The following is a 24571-nucleotide window of genomic DNA, read 5'->3' as shown; positions in this document are numbered from 1 at the left end:
ACGTCACTGTGTACCTTATAAAAAATGATCACACAATAAATTGCTATCAAGGCTTTGCAAAACTTATTAACTCACTTTACATTTGTTTTCTTATATGGAAAATTATTTTATTAAACTCTGTTCTACTAAACAATATCAGAATTGACTTCTTCCAAAGAGCAATATTAACATGTATGATATATTAAAGCACTTTGCAGTTTAGGCTCTTTGATCTGGTAAGTACATGATCAAGTGAAAAAACTTGCTTCTGACTTACATGAGTAAACACTGCAGGGTGATGAGCAGTGTTCCTCAGGGGCTGGTATAGGGACTGACACTATTTGACATCTTTGCTGGTGGCATGGAGAGTGGGATTGACTGCACCCTCAGCAAGTTTACAGGTGACACCAACCTGAGTGGTTCAGTCAACATGCTGGAGGGAAGGGATGCCATCCAGAAGGACACTGACAGGCTTGAGAGGTGGACCCATGAGAATGTCATGAAGTTCAATAAGGCCAAGTGCAAGGTCCTACACCTGTGTTAAGGTAAATGTGATAGCAGAATATGAATACCGTCTGGGTGATGAATGGATAGAGAGCAGCCCTGCAGAGAAGGACTTGAGGATGTTGGTTGATTGCAAACTCAATGTGAGCCAGCAATGTATGTTTGCAGCCCAGAAAGCCAACTTGGTCCTGAACTGCATCAAAAGAAGTTAAGCCAGCAGGTGAAAGGAGGTGATTCTCCTCTGCTCTGCTCTTGTGAGTGCTGTATTCAGTTCTAGGTCTCCCAGCACAAGAAGGACATGGACCTTTTGGAGCAAGTCCAGAGAGGGGCCATGAAGATGATCAGAGGGCTGGAGCACCTGTCCTATGAAGACAGGCTGAGAGAGCTGGTGTTGCTTAGCCTGGTGACGAGAAGGCTCTGGGGAGAACTTATAGCAGCCTTCCTAAACTTAGAGGGTCTACAAGAAAGCAGAGGAGGGACACTTTGTTGGGGAGTGTAGTGATAGGACAAAGAGCAATGGCTTTTGAACTAAACAAAGGTGAATTTAGATTAGATATAAGGCAGAAATTCTTTACTATGAGGGTGGTGAGGCAATGAAACAGATTGCCCAGAAAGATTCTGAATGCCCCATCCCTGGAGGTGTTCAAGGTCAGGCTGGGTTGAGCTTTGAGCAACCTGGTCTATTGGAAGGTGTCTCTGCCCATGGCAGGGGAATTGGATCTAGGAGATATTCAAGGTCCCTTTCAACTGAAACTATTCCATGACTCTATTATTATTATTATTTTTTCAAAATGGAGAACAAGAAGAGATCACTACATTAAAGCATATTTCAGCTACAAATTTATCTGGTGGATTTTCTTTTTCTTTTCTTTCTTTCTTTCCTTCCTCCCGCTCTTCCTCCTTTCTTTCCTTCCTTCCTTCTGACTGCAGTTTTTCTTTATCGAAATGAAGTCCCATAGCTTGAAGAAATAACATGAAGGCTCAGTGCCTTAAAGTCTGTTTAGACAATAAATGAACACAGGATCTTTTTATTCTGAAATCAGAGAGTATTTGAGATCCATTACCTGAGAGATTATTTTCTACCTTCAGTAGATGGATATATTCTAAAGTTACATTCACCTGCTATTACATTTAAATTCACATAGCTCAGAATCAGGATGCAGAGGATGATAACAAAGTGCTACTTTACTAGAAGATCCATTGAAATTCTACTATCAACATGCACGCATCACATTTGCATGCATTTCTCATACCTTGCTTAGATCTTACATGGATAGCTGCCACTTATAAGAAGAAATTTGTGTTCTTTTTCATCTCAGACCTTCTTCTTGTTAGTACATAATATATTTTCATCAGGAAAGCATGAATATGTAAACCTCCTGAACTATATAAAATATGTATTTGTGTAATCACTCATAGCCAGGTCATATTACTGCAATAAATTATACTGCTTGGTGTAATAGTGAGAATAAAACGATTATCATAATAAATAGTGAGGCTAGCATTATTACTGTTCTGGCACAGTGACCATATTATTCTCATTTCAGCCATATTTTTGTCAAGGTAGGTGTTCTAAAAATCATAAACTTGATGATGCTTCTTGCGTTTTAGAATGAACTCCAGAGAAAAACAAGACCCATGCATGGGTGACAAAAATAGCAAATGACCACTCTGTTTTCTCCTCTGAATGCTGGACTACTGTTAATAATCCAACCAACCCAACCTGATTTGTAGGTCTCAAGTACCTTAATGTCAGTGTTGAAGTACTGACTGGAGTAGCACCTCCCAGTGCAATGGAAGGACTGAAGACACCCCAAATTCACAGATGTCATGCTAATCATGAAATCTTATATTCTTTCTTCTTCTGGATCTTAGGGTATTTGAACATTTTTCCAGTCTGTGTTAAAGACAACTTTGATTTTTTCTTTTTTCACTTGTTATCCACTTAGGCTTACTGTTTATTAAAAACCACCTAACTGTTAAACAAGAACAGTGGCAGAAACACCAAACTGCTAAACAGAAACAGTGGCAGCATGAAGGTTAGTAGTTAACAAATTTGAGGAACAGAAAACTAAAGTTCATCCCACACTAGTAGGTAGACTTATCTACCTGAATCTTGTCATTGAGTGGAAGAGAGAGAGACAGAGACTGCCAAGAGCAGAGACATGACTCTCAGACTTTGCAAGAGGCTCATACACCTGTTCTTGCTGGATTTGCTTTAGTGAGAACCAAAGGCAATTATGTTCTTGACTCAGGAGACTCTAATTAAGTGAGACACATCTAGCCCTCACTGTATGTAACAAAAATACACACTGAGGCTTGAATACTTCAGCCATGTAGTTTGGTGAAAAGTGGCCATTTTGTTTCCATTTTGTGGAAAAGGACTAAACTTTTCAAGGAATGAGAGTGTCCAGTCATTGATTTATTTAGAAAATATTTACAGGAAATACAGTTTAAGTTGTGCTTCATTTCATCTTGTGACATCTATGCTGTAAATATCTGAGTTGGTCTTTCTATACTCCATATGTAGTCAGTGGAGACACAGACAGACTTATAATGCAGGTTATCTAGTTATTTTTAACATATTTTTATTATCATTTGGGAATGTCTACTATAATAATTTTGAAGATTGTTTTATCACTTAATGAAAATTTCTAGAACTAAATCTTTAAAATATGTTATTTTAAAGATTAATAAATATTTTAAAGATTAATAACATATTTTAAAGATTAGATTCCATGTCACCTTACATGTAAATTTCTTTATATTATTTTCCAGAATTTACTTTTTAGCTGATCACAGTAACTTGTAATATACTGCATTTCTGAAAACCTGATAATTTCAGGGCCAGTGGTTCTAATCCAAATGTGGATTAGCATAAATTTTGTAAAATATATTCTTACATTAATGTTTCAGTTCTCAAGGTGCCTAATCTGCTAACCATAGCGAGAGGCAAATATTTTCAGAGATAGTAGTCCAAAGTCTGGTCCAACAAACCATATAGAGAAGAACAGAAATACAGCCAGTTTTGAGACAAATGTCAAACCTAGAAATGTGGATCAACCTCTGATAATTTTCAGGGAATAGTACATATTTGAATATATGCATAAATTATTTCTCATATAATAGTTGTAGGTATTTGCTTCATGTAAGACTGAAGCGCTGCTTTGCTAAGCAGTTTATGAACACACTGTGATAGAAAACCCGTCATAAGAAGCTAAAACTCTAAATAAGTAAATTCTTTTTGTGTCTATAATACAAGCATTCAAACTTCATAAAATGTGAGCACCCACATGTCCTACTGAACTAGTTTTAGATGGAGGAGCCGTGAATTTGCATCTATGAAAAATCATTTCAGAAATTTGTTATGCAAATAGTACAGCACTCAGAAGGTAATTTCAAAATATTTACAAAGCACATGATGTGATGCTTTATACCCTCCCACTTGCTACATAACTAGAATGTAAATCTTTTATTTATTGAGACAGGGATTGTATCTTTATCTTCTCAAACTGCATATCAAATTACATGAGTAGGTGTTCTATCATCTGTTTTAGTATCTCACATCATGCAAACAAGTAAGGAAATACAAAGGGAGAAAATAAAATAATAGCTGAATATCCAACATTTATTCTAAGTCTTATCTTGTGAGCTGATAGACTCATGGGATAACATTTGACTGCTGTTGGTATCTATCCTCAGGCATAATTCCATTGCTAATTATTTTTCTTATTACCAATACTAGCAATTAAAATCTTTGTAATTAGTATCACCATGTTTTTATAAAATAATTTGCATTTAGTTAATTTCTCATTATTTTATTTATTATCTCTTCTTTCACCTCCTCCCACAAACAACAATGAGTTGGTCTCAGCATGTGTTTTCAGAAAAGATCAACTGGTTCTTCACTTGAAACCAGGTAAGAAACATTGGTCTACAAACTGTCCAAAACATCTTGGGTATGCCTCTACATGAATATATAACATTAGTGACAACATTCAAAACTCTTTATCATTATGACCCCCCTACTGACTTTATTTCCATCAGGATGTGACAAAAAGTAGTTGTCACAAGGGAAAAAGCAACTAATGCAGTTAGAATTAAGAAAAACGGTAGATAAATAGGAACATATTAGGGTCTTGCCAAGAACTGAATAGGAATAACATGGAGAAAAAATTATTCTAGAGTACAGAAATCTGATACCCTTTGCAATAAGCTGCAAAAAGACAAGGGAACAGCTTGTGAAGATCATCTTAAGCTGTAAATCTGGATCTGAATCCAACTTTCTGAAGGAACAGGGACATTTTTCCTTAAAGGTTTAGATCAAATAAAGGAATGTATACAGAACTCATTTCTGAAAGTTACTCAGCTGGTGCTGAATTTCCGTGACATGTGCTGGCTGTTACTGTGGTGGCCTGACCCCCATCAGCTGTCTCTGGAAACCTTCCTGCTGTGCTCCCAAGTCTACAAGGATATTGATGATTTTCTTGCATTCTATTGTTGCCATCTGTTGAGTGCAGAGGTCCACTACATTGTAGCTTCCTGTGCCATCTGGTTTGCACTCATAACCTGATTCATGAGACTTTTTGGGTGGGCAGAAAGCAGGCTGGCACGCTGAATATTCATACTGGATGAATATTCCTCTGCTTCCATGTTTAATACACCTTCCCATATCAGTAGAATGAATTGTCTTGTATGTCTGCAGTCACCTGGTGAATCCCCACAATGACCACCAAGCAATTTAGAGCAATCGTTTTAGGACAAATCATTACACCTGGGATTTACAGTGTATTGAATTGGTTGTAGCTATTGAAATTAGCTTATTTGAGAGTGGCTTAGGTACTATGCATTTTGTGCAGTCTTATGGAATGACCTTATTGTGATCTTGAAATGCCAGACCTGCACTAGCTTTACAGGATGTAATTTTGCAAGATGAGAGAATATGCATAGATTTTCAGTGTCCATGTCTTCTTGGCACCTAAACTCTACTCAGATAAAAACTAAAAGCTTTTTATTTATTTATTTTTAGTATATTTATTCCTCCTGGATTCATAAAAGCTAAGGTTCAATGTCCATATTCCACATGTATCTCAGCTGTGTGGCACTCCTTGCAGCTCTTCTCAGACTGTATATACTTTCAGTACATGGCTGATCCTGCTTCAGTACCCTACTAGTTGTTACTTTTCACATTTTTTTTTTTTTTACTCAAACAAATATCTTATTTAATAACAGAGATTTATCTTTCACATATACTGTCAGTTTTATTGCATTTAGCAGTAATGTACCACCTGATAACTTTCAACATGAACCTACCAGATTCCCTACCGTACAACACAGTGGTCATCTAGGAATCTAAAACAAGCAGCCACTATCTGTGCCCAACATAGCTCCATGTTCTGTGTGCAGCAAATCAAACACAACTTGGACACTTTGAATGCAATATAGACAGAATACAAATCCACATGAACAATAGCCTTGTTTCAAACTTACAGACAGGAGCTGATTAGTGCACATACAGTGTAGACTGGATTGGAGCACATGTACAGATGGTTTTATGAATACTTTGGATTTCTACCATTTTCTTCATTAGAATATTGGCAGGTATAAACTCTTCTTATTATGGGAAAATACAAAACACACTGTCACACAAACCTCTCCTGGCTTCAACTGCAAATGATATCAAGGAAGATTTTTTAGGGCAACCTGATATTGCAATACTAAAAATAAAAATTCTGCTTATAATAGCTGTCTATTTGGTACTGTGCCTATAAACTATTTGCTCTTTCAGATAAGATTAATTTTCTAAAAGTTGTATCTAGTACAAGACCATTATTTAAACCCTCTCTACAGACAATGAAGAAGTAGTGGTGCAGACACTTCCAGAGGATGATTAATCTCACCAGTCTTAGGCACCTGTCTTTCTCCATTGATTATGAAAGCGTCCCAGGTGGCCACCAAAGACTAGACACATGTTTTTTATATGGCTGAAGAAGTTTAAGGAGATGAATCATTCTCTGGGTAGTGCTAGCCTTTGTCCAAATCTGATTTTTGACTGTGATACCTAAAAATTACCAGAATGTATTATTTTTATTCTGCAAATTGAGATACATTAAACATTTTTCATGTTTTTCTTGTGTGTGTAAAACAAAATCCTGCTGTAAAATGTAAACAGTGGAACATCTTCCACTTTAGGTTTTGCAATCATTCTCCATTGTAATAACAAGTACACATTTTTATCAGCTGGAAGCTAAGTAGATAACTTTGTACATTTATTTTTGAAATGTCTACAATAGGTTTATGTCATACTTCCTTAGGAAAAAAAAAAAAAAAAAAAAACACAACAAAAAAGAAAGGTTTAAATATTCTGCATGAAATAATCAAACAGAAGAGATGTAGGATTTTTTATTTTTCTTCCTCTAACACATTTCAATGTCAGTAGAAATGTCTTCATTTTGATCAAGTTTTTACCTGCAATTCAAGCACTTTTTGAAAGGTGAAAAACTTGTTGATAAAAATTGGATTTCAGGCTCTTTATAGAACTACCCAAACTTCAAATGAAAAAAACTTTCCTTGGTACATTAAATCAACAACAAAACAAACAAAAAAACAACACCACCCTCAAAACTACTGGAAGAAGTATCCATATTTTTTGTCAGCTAATCCAAGAAGACAGACAGTTGACAATCTCTCAGAGGTCATATGCCAGATTATATTAGAGATTAGTTACGTGGGGACTGAAAGATGCTGCCTTTCAAAGGATCCATTCTCTTGACATTAACTTACTTTGCTGCTGCTGCTGATCTAGTAGATTGGAGAGACACACTGCTTTTCTCTTCTAGGGGTCTCACTTTAGAGGATGCAGCACCCAACTCCAGTCAGAGCTTGCCTATGCCACCTCCTTGATGTTGCATAAAAAACTGATCTCTGCAACTGGCAGTGGCAGTATGAAATGGGAAGAAATCTCCATCTTTCCATACAGTGTTGTTCTTTTTGAATCCAGTTCTTTGGGATGCATGTCTCACTCAAATGTGAATAGATGAGCATATTTAAAACCAGATGCCAGACATCTGTGCCTGTGCAATCCACCTGTCACTGCTGCAAAAATGGGGATAGCAGGGAAACTACCATCAGACCTAGAAGCTTTCATGTTGGGAATACAGCCTTTGATGAAAAGCGCTAACTGAGCTGACTGTTTCTCTGGCTCTAGCAGATCTACTGATACACTACAAGATCTTCTGTAATTCAGTCATAAAAAAGTAAGGTTTCAAGGGCTTGCAAAGGAAGAGGACTATTCTCTTGTTCTCACTTTGTGCTTGCAGGAAAGAACCTGCAAGCTCTCTTTTAGGCAAGAACCTAAAAGGTTTAGAGGGCAAAGATCCAGTGTTGCTCTCCCACTGTTGCAAGCTTGGAAAGGGCACCATCAGATTTGTAAATCTGTTTGCAAGTAATGACCAACAGGGAAGCAACTGGCTGAAGATGAGCTCTTGTAAATCACACTGTATCAGTTTTCAAAGACCTAATGATTTCTACACTTTACGCAGTAGGAGAGGGAATTATGCAGACTACTTCAGGCTTTCTGTGGCTTAGCAGCAGGAAGGATTCAGATTTGAAAAACTAGTTCCTGTCAGAAACTAGATTATCCTTAATTCACATAAGGAACTCGCCTGTTTGTTTTTTTTTTTTTTTTTTTTTTTTTTTTAATTTTTATTTTTTGGTCAATAAGCACAGCTCAGGGATGTGGTTTGAACCAAACAGAATGAGATCTGGGCAGAGACAGACGTGAAGGCAAGGAAAACTTCTGTGATAATCCCCTCCAGAAACAAAACAATACTGAAGTGGTAAATGGCTTATAGTAGTTGAGGATCCTGTCATAGGATTTGTATCCTGTTGTAGGATACAAATCAAGGGATTTCTCACAGCAGATAGATAGTGAGGGGCAACCTCACTCTGGGGTGAATGACTTACCATTGTACTCCAGAAGTGGTACATTGCTAAGCTGTGACTCTCTGCTGAGCTCGACAAATGTCTCTTATTGTCAGAGCTGAGTGAGGAAATGCTCACAAATCAGGAAGCACAGAGGTGAACAGACTGAGATGAAATAGTTTCCAGCTCCAATTCCTCTCAATAAGAAGGGAGAGAGAAGGGAAGGAAAAAAGGAATACTGTCCTGACATCTCCTGAGGGAGGTGGCTGCAAGATCATGGAGGCAGAGGAGATGCAGGAAGTGTAGAAACTGAAAAGGTGGTACAAGTTGGAAAGTTGTGTTTTGTCACAAGACTCAGAGTGAGAGAAAAACAATGAAATCAGTCATGCTGCCAGACACATGGCCATTGGGAGGGTGCACCACTGTGCTATTACATGGTATGAAATAGCAGATGAAGCCAGTCAGTTTCAGTGTGTGCTGTTAGTGGGCAATGCACAGAAAGTCGGTCCTTTTGCAATTATGGGCATCTCAGAATTGTCACTAACCCATAGTATGTTTGCTTCACTCAACCTGAAGGCACAAGAGCTCACTCCATTTATATTTCTCAAGTACCTGAGTAAAACACAGGCAATCCAAAGCAATCATTTAATCATAGAATCACAGAACGGTTTGGGTTGGAAGGGACCTTAGAGATTTTTTTAATTCCACCCCCCCTTGCCATGGGCAGGGACACCTCCCACCAGACCAGGTTGCTCAAAGCCCCATCCAGCCTGGCCTTGAGCACCTCCAGAGATGGGGCATCCACAGCTTCTCCGGGCAATCTGTTCCAGTGTTTCACCATACTCATTTAGTTTATATATGGCAAAGGTACACTATACCCGCAGGCCCTCTTTAAACACTACTATGTCAATATTAGTCTTATTTTTGAGAAAGAAAAGATTGAATTCAAGCTATCAAAAACCCAAGCATGATAGAGCTTTGGAGAAAACAGATTCAGGAAGCCTAAGTTTTTAGAAGTACCCGGCTAAACAACCATAGACAACGGAAAAAGCCCAGCAAGTACACATTTTACTTGGTCAGAGATGACAGTCTTGCCTTTCACACCCCATTTAGCAACAGTTCCTGCCTTTTTGCTGCCTGTTACCTGCTATGGTTCATTACGTGTGTACACTTTACCCCACACCATTTCCTTCAGACAGCACTCAGCCACACTTAGTTCTTACTTGAGATCAGCAACTGGAAAAGCTTGATGTTCAAGGCCAGATTCCAGGACAAGTGCAGTGTCCTACTGATTAAACTCAAACCCATGAACTGCCACTGTATTGATTTATTTTGTGTATATCTATCAAACTACTTACATGTATGCTAATTATATTGTAGACCTTATTTTTCTTCATTAATCCATAATATTGTTATTTTATAATACATAGATTTTAAAAAGGGGAATTCACAGCTGAAATGTATTTTGAGAGATAGAAATATCATTAATGTGTTACACATGTACGATGATGCCACATAAAGCCCTAATCAGTTTGGGGTAATCTCAGAGTTGACTGTGATTTGAGCTGGAGGCTGGAGAAAGACTGGCGGTCCTTTCCAATTTGAATGATCCTGTGAAGCCAGGTAGAAGACAGAAGAGTTGTTTGTATCCTTCAATTACTTGTAAATCCAGCAAGGATATTTTATAATTTATGCTTTCCAAATTTAGTATGTATTATCTCTTTGAGTCAATATTCACAAATCTGAGATAAAATCTCAAGTGAAAATGAACCAAAAAACCACAATTAACTGACCAAGTAAAGTGGCATTCTTGTCTCAGAGGGATAATATTAACCTGGATGAATAGTTTATTCTCTCAGATAACTAGTGATAGGACTAGAGGGAATGGCCTCAAGTTCTGCCAGGGGAGGTTTAGGTTGGAAATCAGGAGAAATTTCTTCTCAGAAAAAATAGGTATTGGAACAGGTTGCCCAGGGAAGTGGTGGAGTCACCGTCCATGGGGGTGTTCAAGGAAATGTTGGATGTAGTGCTTGGGCACATGGTTTAGTGGGTGACATTGGTAGTAAGAGGATGGTTAGACCAGGTTACCGTGGAGGTCTTTTCCAACCCTAATGATTCTACAATCCTAATTTCCGTTTTCACCCAGGAGAATAAATTTACATAAGGACCCTTTTATTTATTGTATCTGCAAGTACTCCAGTCTGCTCATTGCAGTAAGGAGGATGATCAGCTCCCTGTGAACATAGTTCTTAGGTGGAGGTGTTAGAGGCTTTAGAGCTTGGGCCTGGATCCACGTCACACAAGACTGGGTACCTAATTAAGAGCAAAATTGACTTGGGCTATCTGGATATCAAAAAGAGAGAAAAGCAGTTCAGATTTAAGGTAGTTATATGGATATACTTCTACCCTGACAAATGTAGTGTGCTGTGAGAATCACCACCATATATACCTACCATAAATCTAATCTGCTACTGGGTATTTTTTAATGCAACACAAATAAGAGTAAGTAGCTTTTCTCATGATTTACTCAACTGAATTTAGAAACAAACTGTAAGTACATCATAAAATAACATTGAATTAGTATGTTCATTTCATGGGCAGTTAACCTTTATGTCTCCTTAATAATTGATTTCCCTAATACTCTGTTAATATTATTAGTTTCTTTACTTTATGATCTTTTTTTCTTACCTTTGGCCTTTTATTACATTAACTCTATAAATTTTCATAGAATTGATTAGTTGCAAGAAAGAAGTTGTTATGCTCTTACACTGTTCTGCCTTTCATAGAAAGGAAACACTTCTAATTTTGTTATATATCTCTCTTCACAAGGATAATTGAAATACTGTGGTTACTAATTAAATTAGTGTAACTATGCTAGCTCTGACAAAATGATATGATTTATAGTTTTGGTTCAAAAAACTGTGTAAAACTAAGCTATTTTTATAGTAATGTTATACATTTAGAATGCCATATCTTAATTTTTTCCAGTAATGTGTCATAACCTCTAAGTATTTCAAATTACATTACTTAATCATGCAGGGACAGAGGCAATTTGATGCTATATAACATATAATATTCCAGACAAGAAAAAAGCAAAAGGGTCAGGTCAAGCATTTCAGATTATATGTTGTATCAGAAGCAAAGTGAATGAAATGCTGAAATGTCTCTGCTGGAAGGATAAGCCATTGTATATAGTTTCCCTAATAAAGGGGGAATTCATAAGTATTTTAGAATGTGAATGACATAAAATTTTCACTTTAAAATAGAGACACAGAAATCAGCAATCAGGTCTGTGTTTTGATGGCTTTTTTGCTTGTTTAGTTTTGAATTGTTTGCTATCAGCCTAGGGGCCTGACTGGCTTAGTTAAAATATGTCAACTGCCTTGACTGATTTAATATTGCTACTGTCTAACATTGCTCCCAAATTGTAAATGAGCTTGATCCAACATCCACTAAATTGAATGGAAAGGATCCCAATGGCTCTGACTGATACTGGACCAGTTCCATTGCTTGTATCATTTATTAGGACATTTTGTTTGGCATGATTTAAGAAGTCCTTAGGTAAGACTCACATCTTTTTATCTGCAGTGTTTACTTTCCAAAATTCTGTCATTACTAGAAAGCTTTATTAAAGATCTGCAGAAACTTAACATTGCTTGAAACCTAATGATACAATAATCTTTAAAAGATATTTGCACTGCAGATATCAAGATAGAACGATCCAGTAACAAATCAAATTTCAGAGCATGCTCTTTCTTATTGACCTTTTCAGCTTCAGTGGGCAATTTTCAAATCATCTTATGTTTACAAAGTAATCACTCAGCTTGCTGCTGCAACAAGGTTCAGATTGGAATTGTGCCTCATCTGCACATTACTAGTCTATTGTTTTATTGGTTATCAGAGAATGGTTATCCCAGATATATTAACTAAATTTCATTTATATAAAGCGACCCTTTGATGCTGCTCTTCATACCCTAAATAACCTAGTAAACAACTTGTTTCTTGTAATAGATTTTCCTGGCAAAAAAATATTTTACGTAAATTACTCAATACCAGGTAATTTGTGCTAATGGTCAGTATCCATATTTGAAATATGACTGGTTTAATTACCAAAATTAAGCCAATTTCTTCCATATGTTAATAAAAATAGTTGCTTCAAGAGTCAGATTCTGTGTGTATACAGCTTAGAGCCTGGTCCATAAGAATTCATTTAGAATAATTTCTATACCATTACCAATGAAAAAACCTTAAATGTAAATATTATGTTTTGACAGTGGCCAGTGGTGCAGAGTAGCTATCAATATATGCCATGGTTAGGGAAAATAAAGTTCATGCCTGTAGAATAACTGTTTCACTCAGGACACTTAAGCAGCAAGTCAACTCAAGTAAGCTAAAGTGTTTTATATGAAGCTTTATTTTTCATTCAGATTCAACGGATTATTAAACATTTCCAGATGTCATTTATCTGGAGCCTCCTTTTCTTAAATTTATAGTTTTATCTTGGCGAAGATTATGGATGCAATTTCACAGAATCACAGAATTGTCTAGGTTGGAAGAGACCTCAAGATCACCTAGTCCAACCTCTGACCTAAACTAACAAGTCCTCCATTAAACCATATTGCTAAGTTCAACATCTAAACATCTTTTAAAGACCTCCAGGGATGGTGACTCCACCACTTCCCTGGGCAGCCCATTCCAATGCCTAACAACCCTCTCAGTAAAGAAGTTCTTCCTAATATCCAACCTAAAACACCCCTGGCGCAACTTTAGCCCATTCCCCCTCATCCTGTCACCAGGCATGTGGGAGAATAGACCAACCACCACCTCGCTACAGCCTCCTTTAATTTACTTATAAAGAGCAATAAGGTGACCCCTGAGCCTCTTCTTCTCCAGGCTGAACAAACCCAGCTCCCTCAGCCGCTCCTCGCAGGACTTGTTCTCCAGGCCCCTCACCAGCTTCATCGCCCTTCTCTGGACCCGCTCAAGCACCTCGATGTCCTTCTTGTAGCGAGGGGCCCAAAACTGAACACAGTACTCGAGGTGCGGCCTCACCAGAGCCGAGTGCAGGGGGACGATCACCTCCCTAGCCCTGCTGGTCACACTGTTTCTGATACAAGCCAGGATGCCGTTGGCCTTCTTGGCCACCTGAGCACACTGCTGGCTCATATTCAGCTGACTATAGACCAGTACTCCCAGGTCCTTCTCCACCAGGCCCCTTTCCAACCACTCATCTCCTGGCCTGTAGCTCTGCTTGGGGTTATTGCACCCCAGGTGCAGGACCATGCACTTGGCCTTGTTGAACTTCATGCAGTTGACCTCAGCCCACCAGTCCAGCCTATCCAGATCCTCCCGCAGAGCTTTCCTACCCTCGAGCAGATCGACACACGCACCTAGCTTGGTGTCATCTGCAAACTTACTGAGGGTGCACTTGATCCCCTCATCCAGATCATCGATAAAGATATTAAAGAGGACTGGCCCCAGTACTGAGCCCTGGGGAGCGCCACTAGCGCCTCCAACCGGGTTTGACTCCATTCACCACGACTCTTTGGGCCCAGCTATCCTGCCAGTTTTTAACCCAATGTACGCCAGTTCAAGCCATGAGCAGCCAGTTTCTTGAGGAGAATTCTGTGGGAAATGGTGTCAAAAGCCTTGCTGAAGTCAAGGTAGACAACATCCACAGCCTTCCCCTCATCCACCCAGCGCGTCACTTTGTCATAGAAGGAGATCAGGTTCGTCAAGCAGAACCTGCCTTTCATAAACCCATGCTGACTGGGCCTGATCACCTGCTTGCCCTGTAAGTGCCACGTGATGACACTCAAGATCATCTGCTCCATGAGTTTCCCTTGCACTGAGGTCAAACTGACAGGTCTGTAGTTTCCCGGGTCTACCCTCCAGCTCTTCTTGTAGATGGGTGTCATGTTTGCTACCCGCCAGTCGACTGGGACCTCCCCTGATAGCCAGGACTGCTGATAAATGATGGTAAGCCGCTTGGCCAGCTCCTCCTCCAGTTCTCTCAGTATCCTCGGGTGGATCCCATCTGGCCCCATTGACTTGCATATATCCAAGTGCTGTAGCAGGTCACCAAACATTTCCTCATGGATAGTGAGGGCCACATTCTGCTCCCCATCCACTTCCACCAGTTCAGGGTACTGGGTATCCAGAGAACAACTGGTCTTGCCGCTAAAGACTGAGGCAAAGAAGGCATTAAGCACCTCTGCCTTTTCCTCATCTTTTGTAACTACGTTCCCCCCTGCATCTAGTAAAGGCTGGAGATTCTCCTTAGTCCTCCATTTTGTGTTGATGTATTTGTAAAAACATTTTTGTTGTCTTTAACAGCAGTAGCCAGATTGAGCTCCAGATGAGCTTTGGCCTTTCTAATTTTGTCCCTGCACAGCCTCGCAACATCCTTATAGTCCTCCCAAGTGGCCCACCCTATTTTCCAGAGATCATAAACTCTCTTTTTTCTCCTAAGCTCAAGCCACAATTTTCTGTTCAGCCAGGCCGGTCTTCTTCCCCGCTGGCTCGTCTTTGGGCACGTGGGGACAGACCACTCCTGAGCCATTAAGATTTCCTTCTTGAAGAGTGCCCAGCCTTCCTGGACTCATCTGCCCTTCAGAACCACCTCCCAAGGGACTCTGCCAACCAGTGTCCTGAACAGTTCAAAGTCAGCTCTCCAGAAGTCGAATACAGCAGTTTTACTGGTCCCCTTCCTGGCTTCTCCAAGAATGGAGAACTCTACCATTTCATGGTCACTCTGCCCAAGACAGTTTCCAACCACCACATCTCCCACCAGTTCTTCTCTGTTTGTGAAGAGAAGATCTTGCGGGGCACCTCCCCTGGTAGGCTCACTAACCAGCTGCGTCAGGAAGCTATCTTCCATGCTCTCCAGAAACCTAAACTGCTTTCTCTGGGCTGTGTTGTGCTTCCAGGATATATCTGGAAGTTGAAGTCCCCCACAAGAACAAGTGTTGACGATTTCGCAACTTTTGTTAGCTGCCTGTAGAACTCCTCATCAGTCTCCTCACCCTGGTTTGGCGGTCTATAACAGACCCCCCACCAGGAAGCTTCCCTTGTTGACCTGCCCGCTGATCCTAACCCAAAGGGACTCAACCTTATCATCCACAGCCTCAAGTTCCACGACATCAAAACTCTCTCTGATATAGAGAGCCACACCACCACCTCTTCTGTGCTGCCTGTCCCTTCTGAAGAGCCTATAGCCAGACAGTGCAGCACTCCAGTCATGAGAGTGGTCCCACCACGTTTCCGTGATGGCAACCAAGTTTTAACCTGCCTGCCACACGATGGCTTTCAGCTCTTCCTGTTTGTTACCCATGCTGCGTGCTTTAGCGTAGATGCACTTCAGTTGGGCCATTGCCTTTCTCTCCCAGCCTTGCCATTGTTACCCCTGGCACAGCTCTAACAAGCCTTGTTTCAGCCCTGTCCCCCTTCTCACCTAGTTTAAAGCCCTCTCAATGAGCCCCGCCAGCTCCTGGGCCAGGATCTGTTTTTCCCTTAGAGATAGGGACCCGTCTGTGGCCATCAGGCCTGGTGCCGAGTAAATCGCCCCATGGTGAAAAAAGCCAAAATTTCTGCGTTGGCACCAGCCTCTGAGCCACGTGTTTATCAGGTGGGCTTTCTGTGTCCTCTCAGTACCCCTCCCTGCTACCCTGGGAAAGATGAAAACACCACCTGTACTCCCGCTCCATCCACTAACCATCCCAGTCCCCTAAAGTCCCGTTTGATAGTCTTCAAGTTTCTCTCTTCAATGTCATCACTGCCAGCCTGTACTATTAAAAGAGGATAATAGTCAGAGGGGTGAACCAGGTTGGGAAGCTTTTTGGCAATGTCCCTAACCCTGGCCCCAGGGAGGCAGCAGACTTCCCTACAGGTAGGGTCAGGCCGACAAATAGGTCCCTCTGTTCCCCCGAGAAGGGAGTCACCCACAACAATAACCCTTCTTTCTGTCCTGGCGGAGGCAGTCCTGAGGCATGGAGTTGACTTCCTCGCCCTAGGCATCCTGCTGGGTAGACTTTCTACCTCTTCCTCAGCTACCAGTCTCTCAAGCTCCAGGGCCTCAAACCTGTTGCGTAAGGGCACCTGGGAAGGTGGGGCCAGTAGGGGGGGCATCTCCTGTGATGTCGAGCAGGAACTTGTTTCCATTCCTCCTCAACTCCTAGGGCCCCTGCCTCTGCCCGACAGCAACAGGGCAGGAGGTCCACCCCCATTTGGGGTGTCTCACCCCGGTACCTGTCCTTCAGGCCGCGCAGGGAATTTCTCCACCAGTCTATCTCCTGCTCACACTCCCTGATATCCCTCAACCTCTCGACCTCCTCCTTGAGTTCTGCCACCAGGCGGACCAGGTCACCCACCTGCTTGCACCTCATGCACACAGTCTCTTTGCCCCCCGCAGGTGGTAGCAACAGGCTCAGGCACTCCCTACACCTGGAGACCTGAACTGCTGTATTTCTGAGAGGGCAGTCAGTCTGGGTGTGTACAGACTTCCTAGAGAGAGAGCACTTTGCCTGGTGTACACCATTGCAGCTGAGCTACCCGTCCTGCTCACCCTGCCTGTGCTAACTGCTGCACTACTCCCTTCTGATGCACCATGCCCCGTTTGCCTGCCCTGTTCACCACGCTCCCTAGGGGCAGCTTTTGAACGGCTGGGGAGGGGGCGCCTACGCCTCGTTCTCACCTCGTTCACCTCCCTCTTGAGGGCTGCTGGGTCCTGGTGGCTCCCTCAAGTGGGCTCAATGCCAGAAAAATTAGCCCTGCCTGTCCGATCTCCTGCTCTGCTGCAGAATGCATCTGCCACAGAGCCCATCGCCTCAGCAATTTAGTGTGAACAGATTCTAAGGTGAATAGTGGGAACTAGGAACATAGCTAAACTTATTTCATCCATTCTAATTTTTTTTTTTTTTTTTATGACACTTCATAGGCTTCACTAGATTTATTTGTGCATGAAGATAGGATTAAGATAGATCCAGAAATATAATAAATATTTAATTTGCTTGTATTCAAGGAATAGGTGCTCAAACTATTAAACTCATTTGCATAATAGGAAAAATATAAAATATCTAGTCTTGGATTTTTGGATTTTCTTTTACTATAAACATATAGTTATTTTATTTATTTGTTTTTTAAAATAAATGTGATAAGTATTCCAGTCTATCTATACTACACTTTATAGAATGAATGCCTCTACATAGATGATACCATTTGCTAAAAGAACTAGCAAGAATGGATTTTTTTTTTTTTTTAGGACAAAATATGAAGTTTTTGTTGTTAATAGAAAAAAAATCTCCTTACATTTATCTGGTTAAAAATGGTTCAATTTTAGGAACTATTAAAAGATTTTAAACCTAAATTTACTACAGTAACTCAGGGTGGAAGGCAACTGCTTTTATTGAGAGTTGATTGGCAAGGAGAAGACAAAATGAGGAGATGAAAGAGGAATCTGGGCTTCTCTGCATTAGAAATACATCTGTTATGGTTGAGGGGGGAGAAAAGGTGACAGTTTTCTATAAGAAAATTTCCCTTGCACAGTCACATGCTTCTTTCTTCTGAAGATGTAATCTTCCATCATTTTTTAAATAAGCTGTTGATCCTTAGGGGAAAGGACTTATAGGTGTCTGCATAGTTGGGCCAGATAATACAGGTAGTGAATATGGTTGATGATGTGTCCAATTGGTATTAGGACTGCACAGTTACATATGCATGCTTGTATGTAATGAAATGTCCCTGTAACTTTTTGTCCATATTGCCAGGTCTGAAATCCTTAACTCAGTCTAGGTGTTGTCATGGTCTCAAAGGGACTGCAAGTGTACCCCTAACACGTGAGCAAAGTCTGTACCTGTACACTTATGTTAATTCGGTTAGTTTTTCTTAAAAAGCAAAACAACACCCCCACCCAAAAAAAAAAAAAAAGTGAAAAATTTAACTTTTTTTTTGTAATTCCTTACAACATCAATTACCTCAGCCTTTAAAAAATAAAACTCTATACATTCCCTGTCCACAGAATACATCAGTATGCTATGTAAGCTTATCTTTATATTAGGATGCATGGCTCATGTTACCAATCATATCTTGGAAGATCATGCATACACATGGAAGATCATGATACAGGCTCTTATATAATGAGATGAATGAGGCTCCCTTTCTGAGCTGGTGGTTTCAAAGACAATTTCTGTTTCTCACACTGTTGCAGACATCTCGGAAAACAGGCTAGTTAAGGAAAGTTAACTCAACTAAATCTTACAGGCCAAAATCTTTATAGACCAAAATGATGTATTATATGTATTAGCTACAGCACATGCTACCTAATATTGTGTAAAATATGTACCAATAATCTGACCTTTCAGCACTTGGCAAAGCAATGTTACATTCCTAGGAATTTGTAGCTGGGGAAGAACTGAAACAGGGTCAGATTTGCTTTTATTTGGGGTTGTATTCAGTGATATTGCTGCTTTTGGTATTTTGGAGTGTCATGGTATGATGAGATGCAAATAAAGTTGAGTGTGCCTAAAAGGTACAGACAGATGTCCTTTTTGGAGCATGTGATGAATTGACTAGCTACCTAGTAATGACACTAACGAGTCTTGGAGTTTTCTAGGAGTATTTATAATTCTACAAAAAAAACGTGTCTTTTCTCAAATACTGAGGAAATAAAATATCTAGTCAACTTTGTAACAAAAGCTTTCCAAAAAAAGAAGACATTTAAACTATTTTAATGATGAAATCAAAAAGGTCAAAGGATATCCTTGATGACATTTTAAGTCTTCCCTAGTTATTTGTGACATATTGTACAAATCTTCTCTGCTGTGCTATGCATATACACATATGCTCTGTAACATCTGGAATAATATGTGACTCAGACACTTTTGCTGGAAACACATCAGCCAGGGGATTGCTGAGAGATCATGGTTTTGTTTCTGAATAAGCAAACAATTTTTACTTTCCAAAGGAGAAAAACAGGAACAATATTTATTTTTCACTAATCATTAAGCCAAACATTCCGTTATGGGAATATTTGAGATAACTATCAAAGCTACAACAACCTCATTACTGGAACTACTCTTTGTATCAACTTATGCTGAAATTATTTTATGATTTTGTGTTTTTGTAAATCCACCTGCAGACCAGATCAAAAGCTCTGGGCTGGCACAGAGACATTTGACTGATATATTTTTCTACCACAAATTGTAGGGTCTTCCATTTGAGAGTATTTGATAAAACAATCTTAGACAAGCATCAAAATGTTAAGGCAGGAGGGAAAGTCTAACAAGTCTCGCATTATTCTGTCCACTGAAGTATTTATTAACCTTAAGGGATATTACTGGTCACAGTAATGCTTTCCTGGTCACAACATGTTGTCCTGATAATAAAAAATAGATTTTTCCAATATATCACTCTATAACAAGCACTGAAAATGGCTAAACTGTGGTAACTTAAATCTAGACCCCTGTTGTCCTGTCTGTTTTATTGCTCATGACACGCAGTTACCTGATAGAAGTGTGTTCAACTGGAAAGGAATTTCCTGGGCCACCGAATCCTTTCCAGTCATCCCATTTCCCTCCTTGCCCCGACTAAGACAATGCTGTAATATAACATCTACTCCATTTACCTTCCAAACCACAGGCTCACAACCATTCCAAACACCCTGTTATAAATCTAAGACATACAGTAGGAGAGAGGAGAAGCCACAAGCTATAATGAGCCATAGGGGAACACAAGGTCATCACTCATGTCTGGGAGGTCTTCGATATAAGAGACTTTGTTAGCTGACAGAAGTGAATCTGGAAGAATGCATTCCCTAGAGAAGCCAAGAAAGGAGAGGAGCTCTTAATGCCTGATATAATCATCTTTCCTCAGTCTGTTAACCTTAAAATTGGAAAGAAGGTAAGGTGTCTTCAGAACAGGCTATCTGTGAAAGGACACAGGGCAGTGGGCTGAGAGCAGACAACTGAGTTCTGCCAGCTGGCAGCCAGTCATAAAGGAACTGCATGGTCGAATTTAATGCTTGATAGACAACAAATTAATTAAATTGTAATATTGCTATTCAGTTAAACCTGGTCCCTTGAATTCTCTCTAGATACCCATGTGTCTGGGATTACAGATACAGGAAAACTGGATCTGTTTGTCTTAGTAGAAAGATAAACTGTATAAATAGAAAATATATCAGAGCTGCAGTTTAGCTTGGAAAGAAAGGAAGGAAAGAAGGAAGGAAGGAAGGAAGGAAGGAAGGAAGGAAGGAAGGAAGGAAGGAAGGAAGGAAGGAAGGAAGGAAGGAAGGAAGGAAGGAAGGAAGGAGAGTATAAAACCAGAATGATGCTAGTTTTACATAATGATTTCTTCAAGGAGCAGCAGTGGGAGCCATAAAAGTAGCTCCTGCAGGAGGCTCTTTACCTGGTGTGACTGTCCAAACACTTTTGCCTGCTTTTGAAAGCAGACAGACAGCTCCAGTTTGCAGCATTATTTTTATATATGTTTTTAATACCAATGCATTCAGATTTCTCTCTTCCTCTTCCTCTTTTCTTCCTGTTCCTTTTCTTTCCCTTCCCTTTCCTTTTATTTTTCTTCCATTACCAGTGCCAGACTAGAGTTTTAAGAATTTTACTTTAAACAAAGATGTGCAACTCAGGCAAGGAGAGATGTGAGTTTCAGCAATATGCAGTTCAAGCTAGCCTTCAGCTACTTTCTGCATCTTTATCTTTACTGTCTACTCAGTGATTCTGGAATGTAAACACAAAAAGAAAAAGCCTCTCAGAAGAAATGTCCTTCTGACTCTGTAATAAAGTGTCACTAAAACAGTCTGCAATCAGCACTGGGGAAAAAAAGGATCATCAATACAGGAAAAAAGAATCATATTTCAAAGACTGACAGCAGATCTAAATCTGGATGCTGCAAAGCAAAGGCCAAGTCTCATTGAAGCCAAGAGTAAACCTTTGTCTTAATTTCAGTGGGGGAGGGATGTTGAGGCATATCTGAGCTTTCATGTTCTCTGGGGAAGAAGAGTGCAGAGGAGGTGTCATGGTTTTGTCTAGGATAGAGTTAATTTTCTTTGGAAAGGCTGATATGATGCTGTGTTTTGGTTTTCTGATGAAAATAATGGTGATAATGCACCAATGCTCTTAGTTGTTGAAAAGCAGTGCTTGCACAGAGCCAAGGACTCTTCTGGTTCCTATGCTGCCCTGCCAATGAGGAGGCTTGGGGGGGGACACAGCCAGGACAGCTGGCCCAGGCTGGCCAGAGGGATGTCCCGTGCTGTGTGGTGTTACTCTCAGCAATAAATGTGGGGTAAAGAAGGAGGAAGGGGAATGATGGCATTTGTCTTCCCAAGACACCGTTACATACTATGATCCTTGCTTTCCTGGAAGTGGCTGAGCACCTGCCTGCCCATGGGAAGCAGCAAATAAACTCTTTCTTTTGCTTTGGTTGCACATGTAGCTTTTGAATTATCTGTTAAACTGTCTATCTCAGCCCATGAGTTCTTGCACTTTTACCTTTCTGATTCTCTCCCCCATCCACCTAGGGAGAGTGAGTGAGCAGCCGTGTGGACTGAGCTGCCTGCCAGGGCTAAACCACATCAGGAGTAGAAAGATGACCAACAAATAACATCTATTGTTTAGATCCTGGAAAAAAACAGCAGCAACTTGACAGAGTTGGCAGGGCTCCTGGGAGCTCCTTATTTTACCTCTTGTCTTTGGGACCAAATCACTTTGGACTTGATTTGGAAAGTTTTAGGTTTATTTAGCCAGCCAGCTGAGGACCTTGGCTCTTCTGGTAGCTATACACACTGGCAGAAATACGCATGTGCTAACATCTGTCTTAACAGGGAACTTAACCCACTGAACTAACAGGAATTTAATGTGGCTTAAGATCAGGACCCTGATTTCACATCATTTAAACAGTTATAACTACTCTGATTCACAGAAATTTGAGAATGCAGAATTTTCATCACTCTGATTTTATTTATATAAAATAGTAATTGTTCATCAGAAAACTAACATATTTCTCTGTACTTTGGATCTATCATAGGAGCTGGAACTGAAATTCATTTCATTAAAGTGAATTAATGAATTTCATTAAAATGGCACCTTTTAGGTGCCAGCACAGTTTGTTATGCATGACAGTCTCCAAAATGAAGAATAAAGTGAAGGGAAAAGAAAATGGAAAAAAGATTCATGAAACTATTAGAATTGAACTATAATACCAGAAAAAAAAATCCGGATCATCCAAGATTTTGTAGTTAGTGTATTTCCAACAAAAACAGCAAAAACCCCAGCCTCATGCAAAACCATGAACATTATTTGGGTCACAGGAAGGAATTAGATGAGACAGGGAAAGGAAAAAGTAGTCAAAGCCACATTAAGTGACTATTGTATCCTAAGGGCTTAACAATTTATGGTCTCCTAAATATCTCAATACGCTTTCTGATTTTGATGGGGCACTATTAAGCATTATGGCAGGTGAAGGCTTCCATCAATATATGTGTTAATCTGGCCCTTGGGATGTCTGAGGAATTTCTGTGCAGAGAACTACAAAAGTGATCAAACTCCCAGAGAACAATTATGAGGTGTTACACTGGGTGTTAAGGATTTCTGAAGTTGTCTGATATCACATAATAAAGTTGAAACAGAGGATTTAAATAGCTCTTTGGCAGAATACTGTCTTTGCTAATCATAAGCTCTAGGGAAAAGTTTCCAGCTGGATGTTGAACTGAATTTCAATGATGGTAAAAAGCAGAGAAGACAGGCTGCTCCACGGATGGACAGTGATGTCTTTTTATCTCATTCATTAGTAATGACAAAATAATTCATTTTTAGTTTATTCAGTTATTAAACTTACAGAAGAAAGAACCTCTAGCTGTCTGCACAAGAATTTAAGTCTTTTCCACTGAACCTGATTGTGTGCCCATAAGTACATCTTCATGTATCTTTGTTCAAAGTCCATTGATAATACAGCATATAATATGACACAATCTTTTCAATTATCATGAGTTTATCGGTGGCTCCTGAGGGGAGGTTCCTGAGGAATAATTCAACTGCATGTTGTAAACTTATCCCAGACAAGAACGCAGAAAATTTCTTACCACATAATTTCAGAATATGTTATTTACCAGATTAATATTTCAGAAAAAAATAAGTTAAAATAAAAATTAAAGCATTAACAAAAATATTTTAGAGTGACTTCAGATGTATTATCAGGAATATCTCCTCTCTCTTTTTGTCCAGAAACCATTAGCAGTAAATTAATCAGACAGAGAAATAAACAAACAAACAAACAAACAAATTCTTATCAATACAAATGAAAGTAGTATTTTTTTTTTTCTGAAAGAGAAAATATAAGAATTCTACAATCTTGTAATTTTATAATCTAAACATATTGTATATTCCTACTTTTAATGATCAGAGTCTTTCTAGAATAGTTACAGACCAAGGCACTATGACATAGAGGCCATCAACCTCAGCAAATATCTTAACATAGTTAATGTCATGGAAACATCTCTATCTTTGAAAGTATATTTCTTACATAGTTATTCTGTCTTACTGTAAAGGTCAGGCGTTGTTAAGGTCATACTGTTAACTGTCAGGCATTGGAATGGGTTGCCCAGGAACGTGGTGGAGTCACTGTCCCTGTGGGTGTTCAAAGAAAGATTGGACATGGAGCTTAGGGACATGGTTTAGTGGGTGACATTCATGTTAGGGTGATGGTTGGACCAGATGATCTTGAAGATCTTTTCCAACCCTAATGATTCTATGATTCTGTGTTTCTGTGGTACACCCTTGGATTCCTTAGGTGGAATTTTGATACATCTAGATGTCTACAGCATAGGCATATTAATGTGAATACATCTGCTTAAACTCCCACTGCCTCCAACAGAGATCTCTGGCAGGATTCAGCTCTAGATTCTTCTAGATCTGTACACACTGGATATCAGGCGTGAGCTACACAACTTGGATTTCTTTCATGATTGACACAAAGAAATAATTGCATCCTGAAAGGGATTCACCTGACCTATCTCAGACCTATATTCTCAAGAAGAATTTAACTACTCTCTGAAGCTGTCTGTTTATCTCCATTGACAGCTAAGACAACTGACTACGTCAAACACAATGATCTACCTCCTAGACCTATAGGTTATAAAAGATGATTCCTTTCTCTTGTA

General features: G+C 39.7%; 1 protein-coding gene across 2 annotated transcripts in view; it reads right to left on the bottom strand.

Moving 5' to 3' along the window:
• GPC6 (glypican 6) overlaps positions 1 to 24571 on the bottom strand; it is an 800882-nt gene that overhangs the window by 135278 nt on the left and 641033 nt on the right. The gene's annotated exons all lie outside the window — the stretch shown is intronic.

The sequence above is a fragment of the Anas acuta genome, chromosome 1 (genome assembly GCF_963932015.1).
Source record: "Anas acuta chromosome 1, bAnaAcu1.1, whole genome shotgun sequence".
Classification (NCBI taxonomy): Eukaryota; Metazoa; Chordata; class Aves; order Anseriformes; family Anatidae; genus Anas; species Anas acuta.
This window is presented reverse-complemented; position numbering and strand designations above follow the sequence as displayed.